Here is a 26852-nt window from a genome sequence, read left to right on the forward strand (position 1 = left end):
AAGATTTAATTTTGAATCTGGTTATTTCTGCCAAATCCTTTGATTGGCTTTTCAATGCAATTAGTCGTATGGCATACAGTTCATGGGCGTGAGGCATTGTCAATTGTAAAGTTGGTGCCCAAAAATGATATGACAAAATTGTATATTTAAAACGTATAGCCGCACGGCTTTACTTGGATATTTTAACAGTATAGCCGCGTGGCTATACCATTTAAATACTGAATATTTTAAGAGTATAGCCGCACGGCGATACGCTTTAAATGTGAACAAAAAGCTTGCACTCGCACATGACGGAGCTTGCAGAAGCCATTTCGCTTCTCTATCAACTCAAGCTTCGATTTGTTTTCTTCAGTTTCGGCTGCTTCGTCCTCCTTGTTCGGCCCCGAAGAAAGACCCAACCAGCCTAGGAGGCCCGCCCAGCCTCCTAGCGCCCGCCTAGCCGCCGGCCTAGGCCGATTTTTCGAAAACAGAGATTGACTGAAAGTCTGAAACCCGAAATTGAAAAAGTTTAGCTGCAAATTTGAGCTTGAGATTGAGATTGGGAAGCCGAAGCAAGCACAAGTCAGGTCCATAGATGAAGAGATCATTAGATTCTTAATTCATCTAATTCCATTTGCTGACTTGGTGTCTGTCTTCATTCAGTGGAAGGAAATGATGAAGCTATCCTATCATGGAGTATCTACGGTCTTGCCAATAACAAGGTTCGGTTTTTAGGCCCCAATCTCAAATTCTGACTATTTATTTCTGGTTTGGTTAAGCAATAGATTGATTGGTTTGGTTCTTCTTGCTTGAAACTTGATAAATCTTTATGCATTTATCCATTGATGGTTCTTCTTGGTTGGACTGCTTTTCATTCTTTGGGTATTGCATTTCTGTTATAGATTTTGACATTGATGGTTCTTCTTGGTTGGACTGCTTTTCATTCTTTGGATATTGCATTTCTTGGTTGGACTACCTATCTTCGAAAATGGAGGGGCAGAAGAGTACAAAATCAAATAGCTTACCATATTTTTGTTGCTGGTTCTTCCTCACATATAATAGCAGGGTTAGGCCTAGGATCAGCAGTCCAGTAGACAACACAGTACTGGTTACTATGATCTTTGTATTGTGTCCTTGATCTAGGAATGAAGTATTTGAAAGCAGAAGACTAAGGAGTCAGAAATTCATAAAGAAGAAAATCTTTACTTTTTATCATCCAACAAACAATTCATGCTAGTTTCTGAGACAATTCCAAAGAATTATTTTTCTAATAATGTCAAAAGTTTTCTGGCTCTATCTTGTTTCTAATCATGTCACTGTTGGAAGATTTCTTTCTTCTTTTTTCCTTGGTGGCTTTTATTTTTCTTTCAAACTTTGTTTTAAACAGCAAGATGACTCCATACCTAGTTATGATGAAGCCATTCTTCTGTAAATATCTTGCCCATTTATATTGGAATATCTTATATCAATCAGATCGCTGAATCACAGCAAGCACCCCCTTCCTCCATCTCAGATATCCAAATTTGAAAAAGCAGTGCAGGAGCAGTTGTTCATGCACATCATCTGACATTCCTTGAGGTTCATACTTGTGTTATACCAGGATTGTTCTGTACTTGGCAATTTCACCCCAGAGTACTTCTTAAAGATGTCTCCACTGCAATTCAGTTGGCTCTTTCTCACACAGCTATAGACCAATCCACCAAGTCCCAGTCTTGTTGAAAGGTCGGTATAAATCCTTTCAGGCAGCTACATACTGTGGACTTGTCAATAATACTTGCACCATTTGGACCACATATTCCATATTTACCACAGATGTCAGTCGTTGTTGCTATTAGATAAACGACCCAACCTTGGTTTCCATCACTCCCGATGTAGCTCAGCCCAAATCCATCTTGAGTTGACTCCAGCCTGAGAAGAGTTGAGCTGTTGAGAAGCTTATAACCATAATATACTTCATCATCATTATCCAACACAAAATCATATGTTGGATTTAAATTATGCATCCCAATTAATTGGATTCCATTCCATGGTGCAGTCCGATATTTTATAACAGAACCCTCCCTCAGAATTAATTCATGGTATCCATAAGGACCAAGTTGATATGCATAAGTCCTTGAGAAGGATCCTGGGGGTTTTTCCAGGGTGTAAGATGCCAATTAAAACATGTGATTTTGTTCCTAACAAGCTTCATACCTGGTATTAATGTATCACCTGGGTAATCAAAACTCTGCCTTAAAATATTATCACGGTCATTATGACCATTGCCATATATCACAACAAGATTTCCGGAATCCAAAAGATGTGCCACTGGATTCTTTGCAGAACTTGATGTGTTGGAAGACCTGAAGTGTTCTTATGGTTGACAGGGACAAGAATTCCAGGGCTGCTCAACTTGTTTACACCTGATGAACCAGTGAGGGGTGTGTTTCTTTTAGTCTGCAATAGCTAGAGTCTTTTGGTTATTTACTTACATTGCTGTGAGAGGAGAAAGAATTTTGTGGGTTGCGAAAGTGATCGGTGGGTATGAGGATGGCAGATTGGGAGATTGGAAGAGAGAGAGGAGACAGTGATAAGTTGGGATAGTGAGAGAACGGTGTTTATGTTGCCAAATTAAAAAGAATAATGCTACTCTTATCAAATTTTGTATACTACATTTCCATACTACATGATGTGGCACCTTATTTTGGACATGCCACCTCATTTAATTTCATTTTATGTTTTTAAATTTTTTAATTAAAAACCTTAGTAAAAAAATTGATTAGATCTTACGTTTTATTCTCCACTCCATCTCTTTCTTCTCTCTCCCACCGCTGCAGCCTCCTCCCTTCTTGTCCTTCTAGCCATTCTCCGTTCTCCGTTCTTTTAGTTGATTCTTATTTGATTTCTAGCAAACCATCTTTTCTTTCCTTTTTACTTTTATAAAGAATGATTTTATCTAATTGTTTCATTCAAAATTAAACGTGTCGAAAGAAAGAAAAATGTCTATATCATGTTAAGGGTTATGGGCCATTGTTCATGGATGAAAGTTCTCAGATCTATCTACGATGATTGGTTTTTTTAATTTACTCTTTTGTATCTTTTGTGATTTTTTTTCCATTTGTTCTGGAAATTAAGGAGGAGGGATGGAGGATGAAGGGTTTGGGGTTTAGAGGTACTTTTAAGAGGGAGCAGGAAATTGATTGAGGGAGACGGAGAATGGTGGAGGAGGAGGACGCAAGAATATGAGAAGTCTGACAAATTTTATTATCTATATATATAAAGCAAAATGTAGAGAATTGTGAAACATTTAAAATACCAGAAAATGTCATTGGTTGATACAAACATTAAGAATTGACATTATTAATTAAATGAAGATAATATGGTAAATTCACACTTTTTCATATTAAAAAAAATTAAAATTAAAAGAAAAATCAGATTAATTACATGGTTTGGTCTACCAAACATTTTTATCACACAAAAAAAAAAAAAAAAAAATTAGTCACTCAATTTTACACAAAAATTCAATTTCATCATTAGGAAAAAAAAATTAAAAAATAAAGCCTAGTGACCAAATTGAAATTTCATGCAAAACCAGTGACAAAAAAAACCCCAATATATATAATCTATTTATAAAAAGAGAAAGACAGAGAATGATAAAATATTCAAAATACTAAAAAATGCCCTTAGTTAAAAAAATATATTAAGAAATGAACATATTCATTACATTTAAATTGACTTACTAATATTTAAAAATAAAATATTGATATATATATATATATATATATATATACTCTAATTGGCATGGGGCTAGTATATATAGAAACTATGATCTCTCTTTATTAATTACAATTGTGTATGGGCACCATTTGTGTAGCCTTGTAATGGCATAATATTATAGGCACGAAAATATTAATTCATGAGGCTTACTGCTTCTCTTGCGTAGTGGATGCTATAAAAGTTTCCCTCATTCGCAAGATTTGCTTCAAATTCAACGTAAACATCCAATAGTGCCTGATAGCAAACTTTTTAGACACTGTTTTAAACCTTTCATCATAGGGGTTTGAGGCTGATCCGATGCAAGTGAAACTTGAACAGACATTGTTTTGCTAAAGAATCTGGAAGAGATCGAAGGTAGAGAATAATGATCTTAATTGCTCAAGGATTGGTGTGAGTTGAAGAGTTATGGTTCTTACCTATTGATAGTCAAAGCGTCTGTCTTTGTCTCTCCCTCACCCTCTCTAACCTAGAAAGGCACAGTTGGAATACCCAACTTGTGTTAAACATGGATCCCAACGGAGAGATTGTTTAATTTCTGTTGTGATTCATATTTAACACATGTTGAGTATCTTCCAGCTGTGCCCTTCTATGGATATATAGCTAGATTACAGAGGGTGAGCGAGAGACAAAGACGCTTTCACTATAAATAGGCAAGAACCATAGCTCTTCAACTCACACCAATCCTTGAACAATTAAGATCATATTCTCTACCTTCGATCTCTTCCAGATTCTTAACTAGCAATACAATGTCTGTTCAAGTTTCACTTGCATCGGATCAACCTCAAAGCTCTAAGGCCACTCCTAATGATATTAATCGACGTTCTGCTAATTTTTCTCCGAGCGTTTGGGGATCTCATTTTCTGTCATATGCCTCTATGGTAGCCTAATACCATATAGGTACTTCGTATCTGCAACAATTATTTTGAATATGTATATATATATTTTTAAAGGACAATGCTTGGCTCCTGATATATCAGGAGCCATTCCTCCTCAATACAAGACATGGCCTTCTTAGAAAACGACACATGTTTGTTTGTTTGGTTTTTTTTTTTCACTGACTCTCCTCTCTTTTTTTGGTTGGACAAATCCCTATCTCTTCTCACCCGCTCTCCTCTCCTCCCCCAGCTCTCTCTCTTCTTTCATCTCCCCATATGTGTCTCTTCCCATGTTTTTTTTTTCACCGACTCTCCCTCTCTCTTCTCACCCACCCTCCTCTCCTCCCCAAGCTCTCTTTTCTCTCATCTCCCCATCTCTGTCTCTTGCCATGTTTCTTTTTTCTTTTTCTTTTTCTTTTTTTCTTTTTTTCTTTTTTTCTTTTTTGTTTCACTGACTCTCCCTCTCTATCTTCTCACCCACTCTCCTCTCCTCCCCCAGCTCTCTTCTCTCCTCTCCTCATCTCTGTCTCTTCCCCTGCAACTCTTTAGAAGAAATTTTCAGCCCCTCTCTTCCTATCGCTGCTCCTCCATCATCATCATCATCACCCATACACTATGTATTGATTTCACTCCTTTTTAATTTTTAATTTTATTGAGCTATTTAATGGGGAGTTTTGGAAATTTTGGGAATGGTGGAAGAAAGAGATGGAGAGATGGAGAGATGAGAGGAGAGAGCACGAGAGGAGAGGCGAGTGGGTGAGAAGAGAGAGAGAGAGAGTTGGTGAAAGAAAAAAAAACAGGTGTCATTTTGTAAGAGGCTACAACTTGTATTGAGGAGGAATGGCTCCTGATATATCAAGAGCCAAGCATTGTCCTTTTTTGAATGAATAAGGGGGAATAAATATGTATATTTTCATATTACTAAAGATTCATGGTTTAAATTTGCATGAACCATGCTGAAGTTCCTATCTTTTTAATGGCCTGTCAATCTGTTTTTGTAGAAAACAAACATCAAAGCTAAGCAACGTGCCCAAGAACTGAAGGAAAAGGTGAAGATGATCTTAATGGCTCCAGTTAAAAAGCTTTCACAAAAATTGGACTTGATTCAGGACATTCAGCGCTTAGATGTTTCTCACCATTTTGAAAATGAGATTGAGGAACTTCTGCAGCAAATTCACAACAGCTCCCATGACAGTACTGAGCCTGGGGACCAAGAAACTGATAATGAGCTTTACACTGCAGCGCTCCGATTTCGATTACTCAGACAACAAGGTTATAATATTTCGTGCCGTACGTAACCCTCATGGTTTGTCTTATAATTATGGATTAATTTTCTTCCTCTGATCATGGCTTGTTTTAAAAATGCCTCATGATGCAGATATATTCAATAATTTCAAGGACAGTGATGGGAAATTTAAGGAATCCCTGGTGAATGATGTAGTAGGACTTTTAAGCTTGTACGAAGCCACACAGACCCACGGAGAGGATATACTTGATGAGGCCTTAACCTTCACCACCACTCATCTTGAATTTGCAACGCACCGTCTAAGCCCCATACTTTCGAAACAAGTCACTCATGCCATGTACCAGCCATTCTGGAAGGGCTTGCCAAGACTAGAAACAAGGCATTACCTGTCTCTCTATCAGGAACGCGATTCACAGAAATAGACTCTCCTGAATTTCGCAAAGCTGGATTTCAATCTACTGCAACAAGTTCATCAAAGAGAACTAAGTGAAATTTCAAGGTTAATGAATTATATATTGTCAATCAGTTTTAATCTCCTATTTACACTAGCATAATGTAATTAATTCATGCAGGTGGTGGAAGGACTTAGAGTTTGTAAACACGCTACCTTTTGCAAGAGACAGAGTAGTTGAGAGCTACTTTTGGGCTTCGGGAGTACACTCTGAGTTTGAGCCTCAATATTACATTGCTAGGATAACACCATGCGAAGTTATTGCTTTGATAACCATCATTGATGACATCTATGATGTGTAAAACTCAGTCACTAAAAATGTTTTTTTCCCCTACATTTTCCATGGATTGGGTGTTCGACGACCCTAAGATGGTAAAGGCTGCATCATTAATTGGTAGAATCATGAATGAACTCAAATCCCACTAGGTACTTTTATATATCAAAAGTGCTAATTAAAATAACAGTATAGTTTATTTGAATTATAGAGAACTTGAGATAGATCTCAAAACCAAACTTCTAACTTCAGGTAGATCCAAAAATTTAACCAAAAGTTGGTTTAGTTCACACAGCATTTTGTTGTTGTTGATCTAAGTCCTTTACCTCGTACATGTATAAGATAAAATTACTTTTATTTATTTATAATTCTAATGTAGACATTTTGTTTTTTCGTTTCTAAATTATTTGAATTGTCCCCCATAACTTACACCCTTTCAAGCCTTAACCTTCAGAGAGGACATGTTGCCTCAGCTGTGAAATGCTACATGAAAGAATATGGCGCCACAGAAGAAGAAGCAAGTATCGAACTAAGCAAGCAAGTGAATAATGCATGGAAGGACATAAACGAAACGTGCATCCAGAACACCACCATCCCCATGCCCCTGTTACTGCGAATTTTGAATCTTGCACGTGTGGTTGAAGTTTTATACAAGCATGGTGATGGCTTTACTGATGCTGGAATTTTTCTCAAGGATTCTGTAGTTTCTCTGTTTGTAGAACCTGTGCCCCTATAGGCCTAGAATTTGAACTTGTCCTTTGTTGGAGCATAAAATTTCTAGTCCTCCAACAAGTAATCTTATGTCCTTGTTGAGAAGCCGATCACCATACTTCACTTGCCACAAATGAGAGAGAAGGGAGTACCTGCAAGAGAACACGCAGATGCCTAAATCAGTGTTTAGAAATATCATAGTAGAATCAGAATATCCCTTACCCAAGTCCTGTCGTAAAATAAGGAGCCAGTCTTCCACGATTGGAACCATTATTTGAATTAATTAGTTTGGTCTTTCTGCGAAAAAGATAAGATGAAGAAAAAATTTACGTGCTCGACTTACCTTGGGATGCACGACAATTCCTCTCTTCAACAAGCAGAACAAATTCTCCAAGATCTTTCTCAGACTAGAAGGTAGAGAAGTTAAGTTTGTGATGTGAGAAAGAGTGAAGAAAACCCCTGTATTTATACAAGTTGGACAACTCAGGTCAAGAAGGAATTGCAAGCTCATTCCTACTGGGAGTCCAACTCGAAGAACAATCAGAAGCCTACTCTAATTGAGAACCCGATCTGCAAAGGAGTCCAACTCATAGAATGTAGCCCAGATATAGTTGGAGAGCCCGAAAAATAATTTCATCTCCTACATACCACACAAGCGTCATGCAGAAGTTGAGAGGCATTTGTGGGAGCAAATATTTTCGTCTCCAATCACGGCATGCAAGCCACGTGGAAAAGAAGATTATCTCTTAAATTAATTAATTGAACCAATTTATTTGGCCTATTAATTAATAGGGATAATATCTGAATTAATATGATATTATCTTTATTTAATAAGATAATATCATTAATTCAAATATTATCCTAATAAAGAGAATATAATATCATTAATTCAGATATTATCCTAATAAAAAGAGATAATATCATTAATTTAGATATTATCTTTAATAAATAGATATAATCAAGTCCGACTCGATCTCTACAAAACCCTACGAAACCTTAGCCCCGAGACTCCTATAAATAGACAACTTCATTCATCATTCAAGGTACATCTAAAACTACTCCTAATACCCGAGAAAATACCCAAAGCTCTCTCCCTCTCCACTCTCCACTCTCCATATTTTCCCCACACGGCTCTAGCCACCACACATGGCTCTGGCCGCCCGGTTCACACCATACATACAACTCCGTACCCTTTGCTTAGCTATTATTTTCCTACAAACACTCGAACTAACTTAGGCATCGAAGGGCCTTTGGCCAACACCCCCTGGGTGTGGTCTATTTACTCCGGTATTTTTTATAAGAACCGAGGAAGAGAGAGAAGGAAGATCCAAGGTTGAAGGATCTAGAAGCGAATATTTTCCTGTGAGATTATTTGCACAAACACTAGCCTCAAGAATGAAAGATAGTTAGTGAATCTTATGAATGTTTTGTGATAACATAAGATTGGTCATAAGGGTCTCAAAGATCATGCGTTAAAAAAATCACTCGAATTTTAAATCATTTAACCACTAATTTAATAATTGTCATTTTAATATTTTCTTTAAAAAGAGAAAAGGTCATACATGATATGAAAGGAAAATAAGTCTAGACAACAAAAAAGGCCATTATGTCTGATTGTTGTAGTAGCTTTACTATTTTTGTTTTTATTTTTTTTAACCTTTTGCTTTCAAAGGTTAATCTTGCCATTATCACCTATTTCTTAAAAAGTGAGTAGAGCTCCATTTTGAGGACTTTTTTAAAATTGTCGACACTGCTTTTGTACCTTTGTATATGACAATATTGAATTCTACTATGTTTTATTTCTTTTAAGAATGAATTCCCATCCTTTTCTTTATTTAGATAATGACTTCCAAGCCCTCACACCACCAAATCGACCCAACTATCCAAAATCTTATCGTTTGAAGCAAAAAACTTATCTATAATAAGGATAACACTGTTTTGCTATCTCCGAGTAATAACACAATGATATGTGGAAAAGTTATCCTACCTGTCATTGCGTTATTGGTCGAGGATAAAAAAAAACTTGCTATCCCCATCACATAAGAGTTTCTCTCTGTTTGAAGGGTTCCTAGACAACTTACAACGTAGGGACGATCCCTAAGAGCATCTCCACCCCAAAGGACAAGGGTAAGGCAAAGACAAGGCAATGTTTGTCAGTATTATTCATGTGAATAGTGGCAACCTTGCCTTTTTTGTTCCACCCGTAAGGGCAAGGGCAATTACTATTCACTTTAATTTATTTTCTATTTTTTATACTCAAACTATCACATCTCGGATCGGCTCTATCATAACATGATATTGTCCGTTTTGGGCCCCCTGCTCTCACAGTTTTGTTTCTGGAAACTCACGGGTAACTTCCCAGTGGGTCACCCATCCTGAGATTGCTCTAGCCCAAACTCGCTTAACTTCGGAGTTCCCCCGACTCCGAAACCAATGAGCTCCCAAAAGATCTCGTGCTCGATGGAGGTGGGCATATACATATAAGGCACATCATCCCCTCTCCGTTGGTCGATGTGGGATGTTACAATCCATCCCTTTTAGGGGCCCGACATCCTCGTCGGCACAATCGCACCACACGGCAGAGTGGCTCGATACCATTCTATCACATCCCGGATCGGTTCCGCCGTAGCACGATATTGTCTGCTTTGGGCCCCCTGCCCTCATGATTTTGTTTTTGGGAACTCATGGGCAACTTTCTAGTGGGTCACCCATCTTGGGATTACTCTAGCCCAAACTCGCTTAACTTCAGAGTGCCTCCGACTCCGAAGTTAGTTAGCTCCCAAAAGGCATCGTGCTAAATGAAGGTGGGCATGTACATATAAAGCACATCACTCTCTCTCTGTTGGTCGATGTGAGATGTTACATAAACCATTAATTTTAATAAGATTTTCGGAAAAAAAATTTCTGTTGCCACGTGTCACTATTTATTATAAAATTCTCATCTCAAATTTCAGATAAAATTTTCGGATAATATTTTCGAATTAAATTTTTGGATAAGATTTTTGGTTGTCATGTGTCCATATTTATTATAAAGTTCACATCTTCCTCATCATACAATTGAAATACCTACTCCACTCATCATACAATTGAAATACTCCTGGTCCTCATAGTCTGACACAATTGAGTACAAGAACGACTCAATCATTAGCGGAGGTGGTTCCACTGAATCAGGACGTGGGGAGTATTTTCCTTCGGAAGACGTAATAGTGTCATTATTTCCGACACGGATGCACCAATGGAACAAACTGTGGGCATTATTCACTTAATGAGCCATGTGTAATGGTTTTCTTCTTTTTTGTTTTGCCATGAATAGTCTATCAAAAAAATAAAATTGGAAATGCAAGAAATATTAAAAAATGACATTAAATTGAATAAAATGGCAATTAATATTTTCTTGCGTGCGAAAAATCACTCGAATATGAAACTATTTAACTACTAAATTCAATGGTTGTCATTTTAATATTTTCTTGAAATAACTTGTTTGCCTATTTTGTTCCTCAACTTGGTGCATTAATGATTTCCGACTTGTCTAAAATTTGACATTAATAACTTTAAATGAAAGCTAAAAAAATAGACAGTAAAATTCATAATGAACCCACACAATGTCCCTCGATAGAAAAGGAATATTAGCATTATTATTTTGGTGCGTATATTGTTTGGCCTGACAATTGATTACTTTACAATTTACATGGGATGGATTCACATAGGAGCAAGGGTGGTCAAGTGACCACATAGGAGCAAATGTCTTTTGACAGGATCCGAGCCAAATTCTACTTTCGAATCTTAGTTAGAAGGGCAATTTGGTCAAGTGTGCCATGCTTGGCACCTGCCAGTGTCGGACACGCACAGGATTCGATGTAGATTCCAAAGTGGAATTTGGGTCGGGTCCTGTCATATTTGTCCTTTTACTTTCATTTATTTTTATATTACTCCATTTACTTAAGTTTACAATGTAAATAAGGAAGTACCCCCCCTAACATTTGGATTCAAATAAAAATACTAGAAAATCAAATTCCTACCAAATCAAAATATGAAAAAAAATCAGTTTTAGTGCAAAATACGATTTAGGCTAAAAATGATGACTCATTGAGTCAATATATACTTCATACTAAAATCTCATAAAATCAAGTTTTCTTATTTGATGTGTAAGGAATAAAAGCCGCCAAAAATTATCTTGAGAAAATGATTTTTCATGTATGAAATGAATGCATTAAGGGATCTAAGGTCAATCTAAGTAAAAAAACCTTATTTTGGTTAGTATGGAAAAATTAAGGATTTTTGAATAGATTGTATTTCTTTGTTTGTATGTTTTATTGATTATTTCTATCAATATAGTTTATGGAACGATACTTTAAGACAAAGTTCTCATCAACTATTTCTAGTTCGGATAATGTGGATAGTTCAAGTTCGAGAGATATGGGTATTTCAAGAGATGTGTTGGGTAGTTCGAAAGAAGTGAGTTGCAAGAAAATTTGAGAACTCGTCATGGACAATTGTACTGTGGATTTTTCTATTAATTATGAATTATAAATTATCGTTTCATTTTTATGAGTTTATTTTTGTGTAATTTTTTTTAACCTCTTAGATGTTGACCCCTGCAAGGAAATTTTTTGGATACGTTAGAGATTGTTAGTATTGCTGAAAAGAATAGATATTGTTTGTCTCTCTGATTCCAGTTGCTTAGGCAACAAGGTAATAAGGTTTCATGCGGTTAGTCTGCGGTCACACGTTTGTTTTATAATTCTAGCTAGATTAATTAATTTTAATTTCTTCCTCTAATCTTGTAATAATATTAATGCATGTGCTGAGGTATGTAGTAGGGCTGCTAAGCTTGTACGAAGCCACACATCTTAGGATGCATTACTAGATGAGGCGTTTGCCTTCACCACCACAAATCTAACTACGGCGGTTGAAACGCAGCGTTTAAGCCCCTCACTTGCTAAACAAGTAACTCATGCCTTGTACCAACCATTCTGGAAGGGCTTCACAAGGCTGGAAGCAAGGATTTACTTGTCCATCTATGAGGAGGAAGGCCACTCACAAAATGAAACTCTCCTAATTAACTTTGGCAAAGCTGGATTTTAACCTTGTGCAGCAAGTCCATCAGAAAGAACTAAGTGAAATTACAAGGTTAATTAACTACATTAAGTGAAATGCTAATTAATTCAAAATTAATGATTATTAATTGTAATTAATTGATATTTATTCAGGTTGTGGAAGGACTTGGACTTTGTAAACAAGCTGCCCTTTGCAAGAGACAGAATAGTTGAGAGCTACTTTGGGGCTTCGGGAGTTTACTTTTAGCCTGAATATATTACTTTGCTAGGATGATATTGGCCGAAGTTATTGCTTTGATAACCATCATTGATGACATCTATGATGTGTATGGCACCTCTGATGAACTAGAGCTCTTTGCTGAAGATGTGGAAAGGTTTATTGAAATCCATATAAACCGAATTAATTTTTTTTAAATTTAATTATTGCAAAAAGTTTTAGCTAAATACTGAATAATGATCATCAGTTTGACACAAGTCTTATTTACTTATTTTTATCATCAGGTGGGATATCTTAGCCATGGACAACCTACCAGAGTATATGAAATTCTGTTGTCAAGCAATGTTGGATTTCTACACTGAAATTGAAGAAAAGTTTGGAGAAGAGGGAGATTTATATCACAGTCGTCACTATGCTAGAGAAACAGTAAGCCTCATATGTTTTGAGCTAGCCACGATTAACATTGTTACATGGCCAGAAATTAATCATTTAGTTAATTAATTTCTTTTTCTAGTATGTATGATAAATTCTGAGGTAATATGTACAAATAATTCCTTCCTACAGCCTTCCAAACTTGGGCCTAAGTAACAGTTTTTTTTTAATTTAAAAAAAAATTGTTTAGGCTTATAAACCGGCTCGATCCAAACTGCCATATTGTTTCTAGATTGGTTTCTCTAACTTGTATTTATATATATAGAGTGTCCATTGAGACATCCCTCAAATAAACTAACTTGAGGGACACTCTTGTATTTTAATTATCAGAACTAATTATATATAATAATAATAATAATAATAAAAAAGTGTACTGCCATACAATTTTTTAATAATTAAAAAAAGTTGTATAGCCACCCCGGCTATACGATTTAATTATATTATATTTACATTGAGTATTGCCGCATGGCTATACTATTTATTGGAAAAAAAAAAAAAAACAGTACCCTTCTAGTTGCATTAGTTTATACTTTATACATATTGCTAGTTTCAACATCTCCAAAGCAGATATTGAAGAAAGAAATTTGACACTAAATCAATTTGAGAGTTCAATTCGTAGTATAGCTGCACGGCTATGCTATTATTAAACCAAAATTTTAAAAACTTCCGTATAGCCGTGCGGCTGTACGATTTAATTATAATAGTATTTTATATGTCGAATGATGCATTCATATGTTAAAGACATGTAGAGAAGCATTTTGTATTTCATACACACAAAGGAGAAAGAATCTAAATTCCTTTCTCTCACCTATTGCCACACCATCCAATTGGTTTTTAAGGCAAACTGTCCACACCTTCTCTCCATCTAGTGTGGCTTAGAGCACTTCCAGCAGTTTGTCCTTTGCCATGGCAAGGGGGGACTAGGGCAACAACTATTCACGTGAATAGTTGCTGCCCTTGCAAAAGGTTGTAGTGTTTCCACCAATTGCCATAGCAACAACTATTCACATGAGATATGATGAGAGAAATTTGTATAGAGTTTTGGTGTGGGAAGTGAAAACTACAACTAAGTATTTATTATTATTATTTTTTTAAAATCTGAAATTTTTTGAAGTTTTTTTAAAAAAATTGTTCTTGACGTCACAAACTCGGGCTGGAACTACAGCAGATCTTGCACTGAGAGCTAACCTGATTTTGTGGGCCCCATCTCCTACAGGGCTAGCCCTTGCTGCTGAAAACAGCTTTTTGGGCCTAAACCCACCCCCATTCTGGAACTGCTCTTACAATACACACAACTCATAAAAAGTATGGCCCATAATTTTCTCTTTTACAGCTGCTCCACGTGGCTTCTGTTCCCTACTTTTTTCACAAGGGCTGACTTTCCCTTCCTTTTAGCTTGCCCACGTGCTGCCTTGTGTCTCTCCATCTCCCTTTCTCACATGGTGCAAGGCTTCACACAAAGGGGAAAGAATCTAAATTCCTCTATCTCACCTAGGGGTGGGCTCGGTTTGGGTTGGTTTGGTTTTGGGCTCAACCCGAACACCGAATCGTAGGCCTCGGTTTGGTTATTTTGAAAACTGAAACCAAACCATAATTGATGAAAACTGACCACTTGTTAACGGACTTGGTGGTTTGGTTTGGTTGTTTCGGTTTTTGGCTTTCTTAGAGAGAGAGAGAGAGAGAGAGAGAAAAGAAGAAGAAGAAGAAGAAGAAGAAGAAATAAAAGCGATGGAAAGGAGAAGAAGAAAAAAAAAAGATGGAGAGGATGGAGAAGAAGAAGAAGAAGAAGAGAAAAAGAAAAGAGAGAGAAGAAGAAGAAGAATTAAAAAAGAAGAAGAGTGAGTGAAGACAGACGTAAGAAGAAGGATAAAAAAAAATAGAGAGAGAAGGATTGATTAAGACAAGACAAACGGAGAGATTGAGAGAGAAGAAAAAGAAAAATATTGAAACTATGTATTTTGTATATATATTTCTTATAATAATATTATATATAATATTTTTTTAATATCTTCGGTTTGGTTTGATAAAACTGTGATTTTGAATATTGCAAATTGTACACTGAACCATATATTTCGATTTGGTTTGGGTTCAAACCGATGACCAAAAAATGATTGAAAAAAAAACCCAACCAACTCAAACCATTGGTTTGGTTTAGGCGGTTTGACCAGGTTACCGATTTGATTGCCCTGCCCTCACCTATTGCCGCACCATCCAATTGGTTTTTAAGGCAAACTGCCCACACCTTCTCTCCATCTAGTGTGGCCTACAACACACACAACTCATAAAGAAGCCTCGAACCATGCACCAACAGCAGCCCATAATTTTATCTTTTGCAGCTGCTTCACGTGGCTTTTGTTCCCTACTTTTTGACAAGGGCTGACTTTCCCTTCCTTTTAGCTTGACTTTCCCAAGGGTCACAAATCAAAAAAACACAATTAATTCAAACCTAAAATTTGAGCCAATTTACAACAGCTAGATTAGAGAGGGTGAGCGAGAGACAAAGACAGACGCTTTCACTATAAATAGGTAAGAACCATAGCTCTTCAACTCACACCAATCCTTGAACAATTAAGATCATATTCTCTACCTTCGATCTCTTCCAGATTCTTAACTAGCAATACAATGTCTGTTCAAGTTTCACTTGCATCGGATTAATCTCAAACCCCTAAGGCCACTCCTAATGATATTAATCGACGTTCTGCTAATTTTTCTCCGAGCGTTTGGGGATCTCATTTTCTGTCATATGCCTCTGTGGTAGCCTAATACTATATAGGTACTTCGTATCTGCAACAATTATTTTGAATATGTATATATATATTTTTTAATGAATAAGGGGGAATAAATATGTATATTTTCATATTACTAAAGATTCATGGTTTAAATTTGCATGAACCATGCTGAAGTTCCTATCTTTTTAATGGCCTTTCAATCTGTTTTTGTAGGAAACAAGAACCATAGCTCTTCAACTCACACCAATCCTTGAACAATTAAGATCATATTCTCTACCTTCGATCTCTTCCAGATTCTTAACTAGCAATACAATGTCTGTTCAAGTTTCACTTGCATCGGATTAATCTCAAACCCCTAAGGCCACTCCTAATGATATTAATCGACGTTCTGCTAATTTTTCTCCGAGCGTTTGGGGATCTCATTTTCTGTCATATGCCTCTGTGGTAGCCTAATACTATATAGGTACTTCGTATCTGCAACAATTATTTTGAATATGTATATATATATTTTTTAATGAATAAGGGGGAATAAATATGTATATTTTCATATTACTAAAGATTCATGGTTTAAATTTGCATGAACCATGCTGAAGTTCCTATCTTTTTAATGGCCTTTCAATCTGTTTTTGTAGGAAACAAGCATCAAAGCTAAGCAACGTGCCCAAGAACTGAAGGAAAAGGTGAAGATGATCTTAATGGCTCCAGTTAAAAAGCTTTCACAAAAATTGGACTTTCCCAAGGGTCTTAATCAAAAAAAAAAAGCTTAGGTGTTTCTCACCATTTTGAAAATGAGATTGAGGAACTTCTGCAGCAAATTCACAACAGCTCCCATGACAGTACTGAGCCTGGGGACCAAGAAACTGATAATGAGCTTTACACTGCAGCGCTCCGATTTCGATTACTCAGACAACAAGGTTATAATATTTCGTGCCGTACGTAACCCTCATGGTTTGTTTTATAATTATGGATTAATTTTCTTCCTCTGATCATGGCTTGTTTTAAAAATGCCTCATGATGCAGATATATTCAATAATTTCAAGGACAGTGATGGGAAATTTAAGGAATCCCTGGTGAATGACGTAGTAGGACTTTTAAGCTTGTACGAAGCCACACATCTTAGGACCTACGGAGAGGATATACTTGATGAGGCCTTAACCTTCACCACCACTCATCTTGAATCTGCAACGCACCGTTTAAGCCCCATACTTTCGAAACAAGTCACTCATGTCATGTACCAGCGATTCTGGAAGGGCTTGCCAAGACTAGAAACAAGGCATTACTTGTCTCTCTATCAGGAACGCGATTCACAGAAAGAGACTGTCTTGAATTTCGCAAAGCTGGATTTCAATCTACTGCAACAAGTTCATCAAAGAGAACTAAGTGAAATTTCAAGGTTAATGAATTATATATTGTCAATCAGTTTTAATCTCCTATTTACATTAGCATAATGTAATTAATTCATGCAGGTGGTGGAAGGACTTAGACTTTGTAAACACGCTACCTTTTGCAAGAGACAGAGTAGTTGAGAGCTACTTTTGGGCTTCTGGAGTACAGTTGAGCCTCAATATTACTTTGCTAGGATAACACTATGCTAAGTTATTGCTTTGATAACCATCATTGATGACATCTATGATGTGCACGGCACACATGAGGAACTAGAGTTCTTTACTGAAGCTGTTGAAAGGTTCAAAATAATAGTCCTTATTTCGTTAGTATTGGTATTTTTATATATAAAAAAAAAAAAAAAACCTCAGTGATTGAGGAAATTTTACTGATGACACTCCAAAAGAGTCATCATGCACTCATCCAAAACAATTATGAAAAGACAACTTTTTTGGAGTGTCCATAACAGCTCCTCATACTAGTATATCTGAATAAGCCGTAACAAGACATATAGTCTCATGTCATCTTATTTAAATGATAAGGTGGGACATCTCTGCTATGGATCATCTGCCAGAGTACATGAAAGTTTGCCATCAAGCACTATTGGATGTTTACGTTGAAATTGAAGAAAATCTTGCAAATGAGGGAAACTTATATAGCATCCACTACGCAAGAGAAGCAGTGAGCCTTTGTGCCCATAATATTATGCCATTACCGATTAGTGTTTTTTTTTAAATTTTATAATAAATATAAATATATTTTTTTTAAATATTAGTAAGTCAATCTAAATGTAATAAATATGTTCATTTCTTAATATATTTTTTTTATCTAAGGGTATTTTTGGGTATTTTGAATATTTTATCATTCTCTGTCTTTCTCTTTTTATAAATAGATTACATATATAGGGTAAAGAACTTTTTTTTTGGTCACTTGTTTTGCATGAAATTTCAATTTGGTCACTAGGCTTTTTTTTTTTTTTTTGGTAATGATGAAATTGAATTTTTGTGTAAAACTCAGTGACTAAAAAAATGTATTTTTCCCCTACGTGTTTTTTTTTTTTTTGTGTGTGATGAAATTATAGAGAGATTAGAGATTAATTACATGGTTTGGTCTTTCAGATGAAAGTCCTAGTTAGAGCTTACTTCCGAGAAGCCAAATGGTTCCATCAGAAATACACACCAACAATGGATGACTACATGTCGGCAGCGCTTAATACATCCAACTTCATGTTGGCAACCACATCCTTTGTTGGAATGGGAGATATTGCTACCAAAGACTCCATGGACTGGGTTTTCGACGACCCTAAGATGGTAAAGGCTGCATCATTAATTGGTAGAATCATGAATGACATCAAATCCGACCAGGTACTTTTATATATCAAAAGTACTAATTAAAATAACAGTAGTTTATTTGAATTATAGAGAACTTGAGATAGATCTCAAAACCAAACTTTTAACTTCAGGTAGATCCAAAAATTCAACCAAAAGTTGGGTTTAGTTCACACACATTAGTTGTTGTTGATCTAAGTCCTTTGCCTTCTACGTGTATAAGATAAGATTACTTTTTTAAAAAAAAAATTCTAATGTAGACATTTTGTTTTTTTCGTCTCTTTTGTTTGAGCAAAAGAGAGGACATGTTGCCTCAGCTGTGAAATGCTACATGAAAGAATATGGTGCCACAGAAGAAGAAGCAAATATCGAACTAAGCAAGCAAGTGAATAATGCATGGAAGGACATAAACGAAACGTGCATCCAGAACACCACCATCCCCATGCCCCTGTTACTGCGAATTTTGAATCTTGCACGTGTGGTTGAAGTTTTATACAAGCATGGTGATGGCTTTACTGATGCTGGAATTTTTCTCAAGGATTCTGTAGTTTCTCTGTTTGTAGAACCTGTACCCCTATAGGCCTAGAATTTGAACTTGTCCTTTGTTGGAGCATAAAATTTCTAGTCCTCCAACAAGTAATCTTATGTCCTTGTTGAGAAGCCGATCACCATACTTCACTTGCCACAAATGAGAGAGAAGGGAGCACCTGCAAGAGAACACACAGATGCCCAAATCAGTGTTTAGAAATATCATAGTAGAATCAGAATATCCCTTACCCAAGTCCTGAAGTAAAATAAGGAGCCAGTCTTCCATGATTGGAACCATTATTTGAATGAATTAGTTTGGTGTTTCTGTTTGTTCTTGATGCTATGAATGAAATAAAATTTGTTTAACTTTTTAGCATATAAAATCCAATTGGAGTAAGTAGGGACTTGTAGCGGAAGTTCCATTGTAAGCCCATGCAATCCAATTTTACATCATAATCCAATCCAATCGCAGTTACCAAATTAGTTTTACGTAGAGTGAGAATCTGGTTGTATTTATATTATTTAGAGGTAAATGGTTTAGTTGATACACAGTTCTTTACATGGCCCTGGATCCACTTGATCGGTGCATATTTACATATCATTTTGTACCCTTCTAACTTATGATTTGGTTATGTTTTTGAGTTAAACTTGTGTTTTTAATAAGTTTTGTCTTTGTTTCAGTGTAATAAGCTTGAGACTCATTAAAGGCATTTTGGAGACAAGTTAGCTCAAAACGGTGTCTGCAGATCAGTCAACTTCACGGATTGAACTGTACTTTCTCAAGAAGAACCAGATAATGAGCCATACATCAATAGAAATATGCGGAAGTCTAGTTTCTGGAGAATTTTACGGTTCATGATTCCGAGTCTTCTAGAGAAAGTTATACAAGTTTTGGCAGCTTAAGGTCAGAAATCGGCAGCATCTGCGTTACTGGGCCAAAAATGACATTTGAAGGTCTTTCCGATTTTTCCTTGAGTTGGGCTGCATATGCTTGGCAATATAAGACAAAGAGCTTCAAGATCCATATTTTTTCAGATTTTTCAGACTGGATGAAGAAGCCCAAAATGAGCCCACAAACTGACTACAATGCATTGTCATGCATGATGAAGTGTTATTGATTGTGGGAAGGTTAGGTAAAGCATATTCAAAACTTATAATTTGAGTGGAGTTTTGCAGCAACCAAATGAAGTAAAAGAAGATGAAGTGGGAGCTGCAATACTAAGCTTGAAGACAAGAAGAATTGTTTTCAAATGCAATTATGTGTTAGGTGAAGTTAGTGAATTAAGTGTTGTAAGTTGGTAAAGTGAGTGTTGTAGGTAGAAGCAATACTTAATTCAGATTTTCACTTCCCTTAGGCCTATAAATAGTGAGTTTCTCCAAGCTTGTAAACACACCCCAATGGGGGGAGCTCTCAAACACTTCTCTAGAGCTCCCCTCCCTTCTCTCCCTCAAATTCTCTTAGTTTTCTTTGCTAAATTTTTCTTTAAGTTTTTTTAAGTTCTACTTTACTTTATTTGTAATGTAAATTATTTTCTTAAGTATCCAATTTTGATTAGTTTCCAGGTTTTAATTATGGTTTTTGTTCTTATTCATTATGCTTATAAGTTAATATCCTAGTTTGAATGATTGATCATCATTAAGGCTTGCATGTTAGCTATCTTTGTTTGAATTAAGAGTAGACACCATGCTTTAATTCGAATTGAACTATGAATAGGAAGAGTATGTATGGACATTCGACAACAGGGATTAAATACATGCTTGGTTGTTTAAAATGTTCTTCTATGCTTAATGGATTCCTAATGCTTAATTTTAGGTTAGACAACAGATAATCAAATTAGGGAATTAAGAATATAAGGTTAGGACCATACACCATGGCTTAATCATACTTTAGCTAGAATCAATCCGTTAATCCAAGTGATGATGGATTTTGAAGGGTCTGATGGGTTTGGTAATTATAGCATCTTTGGTGTATTTGTTAATTATTTTTTCAGTATCTTAAAGTGAAGATTAATGATGATGGTCGTGGTTTTTAAATACAGTTTTTTTACGTAGACAATGAAGGTTATGTGTCATGGAAATATCAACCGCAATATACCAACATGCGATATACAGTACTTTGGTGGTCGGTTTATGGTTTCTCTTTTTAGCATATTGTAATACAGTTGATTCACGATTTCATTGAAAAGTTGCGGTAACCGAACCACAACCACCCCTACTTGAAGATATATTTTGTAGCTTTGCCATGGCAGAGATACGGATCTCTAGCCTATGCATTTAGAGGCTGTGCATTTATCCACATTTCATTAAATCTCAACAGTTGTAAGAGCACTTCTAGCAGTTTGCCATTTGCCATGGCAAGAGGGGGGCTAGGGTAGCTACTATTCATGTAAATAGTGGCTGCCTTTGCAAAAGGTTGTGGTGTTTCCACCAATTGCCATAGCAACAACTATTCACATGAGATATGAGGTGAGAAATTTGTATAGAATTTTGGTGTGGAAAGTAAAAACTATGACTAATTATTTATTTTTTTTAAAATCTGAATTTTTTAAAGATTTTTTTTGTTGCTGACGTCATTGCTTATGTCAACAAACTTGGGCTTGAGTGCTCTAACAATGTATCCACTTAAAACACGACAAGTAGTCAAGCTTTGAGTTAAGATCTTTCTTCAAGTTTTCTAAATGTTAAAACGAGGTTAACTATGATAACAAAGATCAAATATTACAAAATACTATAATATTATAAATAAATAAATATATTTATATTTATATATTTTATGATTTAGGGTTTAGGGTTGCAACTTGAAGGAGGTATCCCAAAAGGCCTTTTTGATGGGAGAAAGCCTGCCAAGAAGGCAGGGATGGACTGGGCCTTTTGGTAGTGGTAGTGGGCTATGGTTGATTTTACAAAAGGCCTTTCTTTCAACTAGGCTATAGAAATGAATTTTATAGAGTTCTTTTTAATTTTTTGGTGGTATCGACTAGATGAATTTGATTTATTGCTTGAAGATATATATATTTTTTTTGGGTCTGAAATTTGCTTGAAGATACTTCTTCTTTCTTAGTGCCTTGTTTTTACAGGTAAGCAAACCACTTATCCTTATACTTTATAGCTTTATTTCTTATGGTAGAGATACATGAATAACTTAATTCTAACAAGTTGCAGCTGGATTTAATTTGTCTGGAGTAGAAAGATAGACTAACTAGTTCTTCCTTTAATACTACTTTTGTTTCTAATTTTGAAAGTGGCTGTAAGTTCAAATCTCCAACTCAAATTGAAGAAGGAGAGAGAGATACAGCAATATCTTAGACAAACATCTTGCACAATTTGTCATAAAAAATATCTTGGGTTGTCTCTGTTTCATGGGCCTAACAAAATTAGATAGAATCGTCAGCAGAAAGAAGATGTGGGAACCCTTCACAACAACAAAAATAATACAAAATAAATACTAATACTCTAAGTAGATCACACACTGTCATGTCAAATAAGCATATAGCAGTGCATCATTGGTGACATCCACAAGGTAAGTTTCTTTAGTCATTGTGCCTCATGAGAAAAAAGAAGAAGGAAAAGATACAATCCTCAGCATTCAGGACGCAAGTTGTGTCGGTTTATGTTTTTCATTGATGCATGTAGGATAAAACATTATTACACACATTTAAATAAAAGCTCAAACCCTTAGAGTCCCTCTCTCCCAATAAGGGCTAAAATCCAATCAACAACCAGACAATATTGGCAGGACCTAACTCAAAGCATAGAGGTCCCTTTCTTATTCGAGCGAAGATCGAAAGACAGTCTGACATAAAAACTCATATAATAGGCACTGGATCAATAAAATGTGAAGCAATCTTATCCTTCACCACTTTACCAACACGTGTGTAGCCATCGTCACCTTTGTAAAGGAGATCTACCACTTTTGTTAAATTAAGAACTCTCTTTAGGACAGCCATTGGCGCTGCAGTTGGTTTGAGAAACTCCTTGTTTATGTCCTTCCACAGATCCACCACTTGCTTGTTCAAAGCATCAAGTGCCTCTTGCTCCGACACCCCATATTGCTTCATGTAGCAATCAATACTACAGGCAACATGGCTTCTCTCTTTCTCAAACTGCATACATAAATTCAAAATATTAATTCGGTAATATTATAGAAAATCAAATTGTCATTCTTACCACTACTGCTAACACTGATGTTGTTCCCAACTTAATCACCAACAAAGTCTAGTGTGGGTTTTTATCACCAAAGGTGTTAATGTATGCATTTTGAGTTTTTCTTTTGGCTTCCCTTGACAATTTTGTGATAGGACAATCATTGTAATTTCTCAAGCTCTAAGTTTAGATTAAGAATTACTTCTCTAGGTGTTTTTATCTAGCTACATTATGATGGACAACATTGTGTTTGACAAAGGTAAGTTTTGCATTGCATTAATATATTCCTGAAGATTATGACTAGTCATCCTTTCTCCGTATGACTAGTCATCCTCCATATGACTAGTCATCCTTCCTCCATATGACTAGTCAACCTTTGCGTTAGTAAAGTTTTCCAGATCACTGTTTCCAGCTGGATCCTACCCACTTTTTTGTCATATTCTACGAAATCCTTTGCTACCTTGTACGATTCTAACTTAGGAATTTTTGTGTAAAAACGCATGCATTCCTCATTTGGTAGCCGTCACTTTTGGTAGGCAAGTTTTGGAAAGTTTCTTTGTAAACTTTCTCTTCTTCCTCAATTGTAACTTTCATATTTTTCATCTTTGAGTTTCCCAAAATGTTTCTTTTTGAAAACTACATTTGAAATATGAAAACCTCATCTTGCTAGATCAAACATTCTCTCATATATATCTAGGTCAGATTCAAGATTGATTTCTTCAAGAGTATGGTTTCTTGAAGAAATTGGTCATTCTCCTTTGAATCCAAATTTTGGTTTCTGTCTGAGATAGAGCTTGCAAGCTGGTGCCGTGAGATGAATGAGCTGGAGAAGGAGCTGCCATTGCCATGAAGAACTGAGCTTCAAGCTTTGCTAAGTTGGAGAAGAAGATTGCACAAAGGAGGTATAACTCATCTTCCTAAATAGATCTAGGTTTTTCTTGAGCTTGCTTGTGTTCCTTTGTAAGAATCTTTTTCTACTTAGTGGATTGCCTGGTCGGTTGATGACCCCCAATTTTTCCCAATGGTGAATTTCTGGGTGAACAATTTCTGGTTTCCATCTCTATAAATTTTCTGGGTTTGTGTTCTTGATAGTTGACTAGTCATCTGGGTTTGTGTAGTTGACTAGTCATCTTTTTCTGCTGTTTGATGTTTGCTTGATTATGCCGTCTTCACACACTTTCACCATAATTGTTGCTAGCATAGGGGATGCCTAGATTGACGGGTCCTTCTGAGTGCCTAGGTTGTCACTAGTAATTCTCTAGGCTTGCAGATACATCTTGGTATGCTTTGTGTATGTTATTGTTTGGTATAATTCATATCTGACAGTTGACTAGTCATAAGAGTATTTGGTCAAGGTCTAGAGTGTGTGAAGTTTGTTGCGTTCTTGGTTGAATATCTTTTAAATTTACCCCTCGTCACCTAAGTACCAATTTCAAAAGACCATGATGCTATTAGTTGTGGAACCACTTATTATATATAATATTTTATTTTGTCAAGTTTTCGATGTAAAACTTTGCATTTTAAACATGCTTACCTAATTTAGCATGACAAGAATATTTTATACCTGGCTTGTGACGATATCATCCATGAACCTAAAAAGGATCGTGGAAGCTCTAACAATTTTTGCGTCATTGAACAGCCACTCAAATGTCTCCTTTGTTACAATATCTCCCATGCCAAGTGAGGATACAGTTGAAAGCATGGGGTAACCAGTAGAAACTATTGCAGCAGGTAGATACTCCTCCATGGTTGGGGTGTATCCTTCATTGAAACATCTGGCCTCCTCAAAGTAAGCTCGGGCTACAGCTTTCAACTGGAGGGGACATAACGTTATAGCTAGATAATGTGGAAGAAAATAATTTAAATATATTATAACCAAAAGTGTATATATATTATATACATACAGATTCCTTTGCATAATAAACTCGGTATGATCTTCCATCCTGTGCAATCTCTTCCTCAATTTCATCGACAACATTCAAAAGGGTACGATAATTAGTTCATCAATGCAACTCATATCCCACCTAAAATTTGATAATTAACCTTGTAAGTTGGCTTATTTAGGAGCACTTCTGCAATTACAAAATCAGCTCTAAATTATTATATAAAATAAAATAAAATTATGATTTCAAAGTAGTACCTCTCAATTGCTGCAGTAAAGATCTCAAGTTTTTCAAACGTAGCATATATATGCGTTGTAGATATCATCCATCACTGATACCAGGGCAATCACTTCTGTAAGAAATTTTCTTGCTTCGACTTATTGGGGTTCAAAGTATACTCCGACTACCCAAAAGTACAACTCCACGATCCTGTCTCTTGCGAAAGGCAGCTTCTTTATAAGGTCTACTTCTTTCCACCACCTAATGAGCAATAACATTAGCTGTATGTGTAACTTGAGTATATATGCTCACATTTACAATTAAAAGAGAGACTTACCTAGTAATCTCACTGAGCTCATTTTTGTGCGAAGACTGAACAAGATTGAAATCTAACTTCGCAAGTTTCAACAAAGCTTCATTGTGTGAAGCTTCATCTTGGTAGATTGACATGTAATGATGTAATGCCTGGCACATACCCTCTCTAGATCTTTTCACAAAGGTCTCTCCAAGGCTTGAGTGATTTGTTCTGCATGTTAGTAGTTTCCATGAGCTTTTGCAGCAGAGTCAAGGTGAGTGGTGGTGAAAGCAAGAGCTTCATCTAGTATTTCTTCTCCCTGTATGCCTAGATGCCCGGCTTCATAAAGGCTTAGCATCCCTGGAACATCGACAATTAGGCATTCCTTGAAGCTGCCATTTTCGTCTTTGAACTTGTTGAACACATCTGCTTGATTGTCATAAAAATGAACAGGCATTAGTTGGCCAAAATCAGTCACATTACACTCCACTACATGATAATTTGTTGATTAACTTACCACATGAAACCTTATATCCATGTTGTCTTAGTAGCCGGAAACCAAGAGCAACGTTGTATAGATCTCCATCATCACTAAAGTCATGGTCAGGAAATGCAGCATGCATACGCTCCAACGCTTCTTCAATTTCACTTTCAGAATGGTATGCCAAACCAAGGCGTTGGATTGCATCAATCAACTTGAGCTGATGTGAAAAGTCACCTGCACTAGTTGTGAATACTTGCCTCCTAACTACTTCTCTCAGCTCGTCAACTTCTTCTTGGTTCCGGGCATTTGTTATCTTCGGCCAGCAATTAATTAAATAAGGAAAACACTTTTGAATATATATATATTTTTTTTGAGAAAAATAAACATGAATATATAATTTGCATGAGATTACAATGTCTTGGAAATCATAGTTCATGAACCGATCTCCCCAAATGTTTGGTGGGAAATTTTCCGTCCGACGAATAATTTCAGGCTTAGAGTGGGCTGCTGCACAAACTTGGATAGACATGTTTTGCTGTTTTTTCTTTGGTAGATAAAAATTAGACGGCACTTATTAGTACTCTTTTCTATACTCTTCGAGCTTTGCTATGAAACTATGAAACACATTGATGGTAGACTCATGTATATATAGGCAAGGGTTGGGATATAAGATTATTGCAAGGCAAGAATAGAATCGTGAATAGCAGAAGATAGATTCATATAAACCATATAATAATTTTCAAAGCAATAATTTCCACGGCTAGGGCTCTCCCTTTTCTGAGTGCGAGGTTATATATTATCTTTTGGGAGCTTTAGTAATATACCCAAAACAGGGGCTTTAATTATAATAAAAAAAACCCTA

The 26852-nt window shown here is 36.1% G+C and overlaps 3 pseudogenes across 2 annotated transcripts; 2 read left to right on the forward strand and 1 right to left on the reverse strand.

The window, feature by feature from the left end:
* The first annotated feature begins 297 nt into the window (after window positions 1–297).
* On the forward strand, window positions 298–13067 carry LOC148918846 ((-)-germacrene D synthase-like; annotated as a pseudogene).
* A 2918-nt stretch (window positions 13068–15985) lies between these two features.
* Window positions 15986–19349, forward strand: LOC148918847 ((-)-germacrene D synthase-like; annotated as a pseudogene). Its single transcript, XR_016124919.1, has 7 exons — window positions 15986–16171; window positions 16360–16659; window positions 16748–17120; window positions 17194–17411; window positions 17653–17791; window positions 18229–18474; window positions 18737–19349. The product of XR_016124919.1 is annotated as a (-)-germacrene D synthase-like (transcript).
* Window positions 19350–22473: 3124 nt separating this feature from the next.
* Window positions 22474–26519, reverse strand: LOC148918848 ((-)-alpha-pinene synthase-like; annotated as a pseudogene). The gene is made up of 7 exons (XR_016124913.1): window positions 26403–26519; window positions 26024–26303; window positions 25549–25932; window positions 25250–25472; window positions 25014–25133; window positions 24674–24922; window positions 22474–23069 (listed from the first exon to the last, which is right to left on the reverse strand). The product of XR_016124913.1 is annotated as a (-)-alpha-pinene synthase-like (transcript).
* Between the last annotated feature and the right edge of the window lie 333 nt (window positions 26520–26852).

This window comes from Prunus mume, linkage group LG3, assembly GCF_029339155.1.
Source record: "Prunus mume cultivar Tortuosa linkage group LG3, ASM2933915v1, whole genome shotgun sequence".
NCBI lineage: Eukaryota > Viridiplantae > Streptophyta > Magnoliopsida > Rosales > Rosaceae > Prunus > Prunus mume.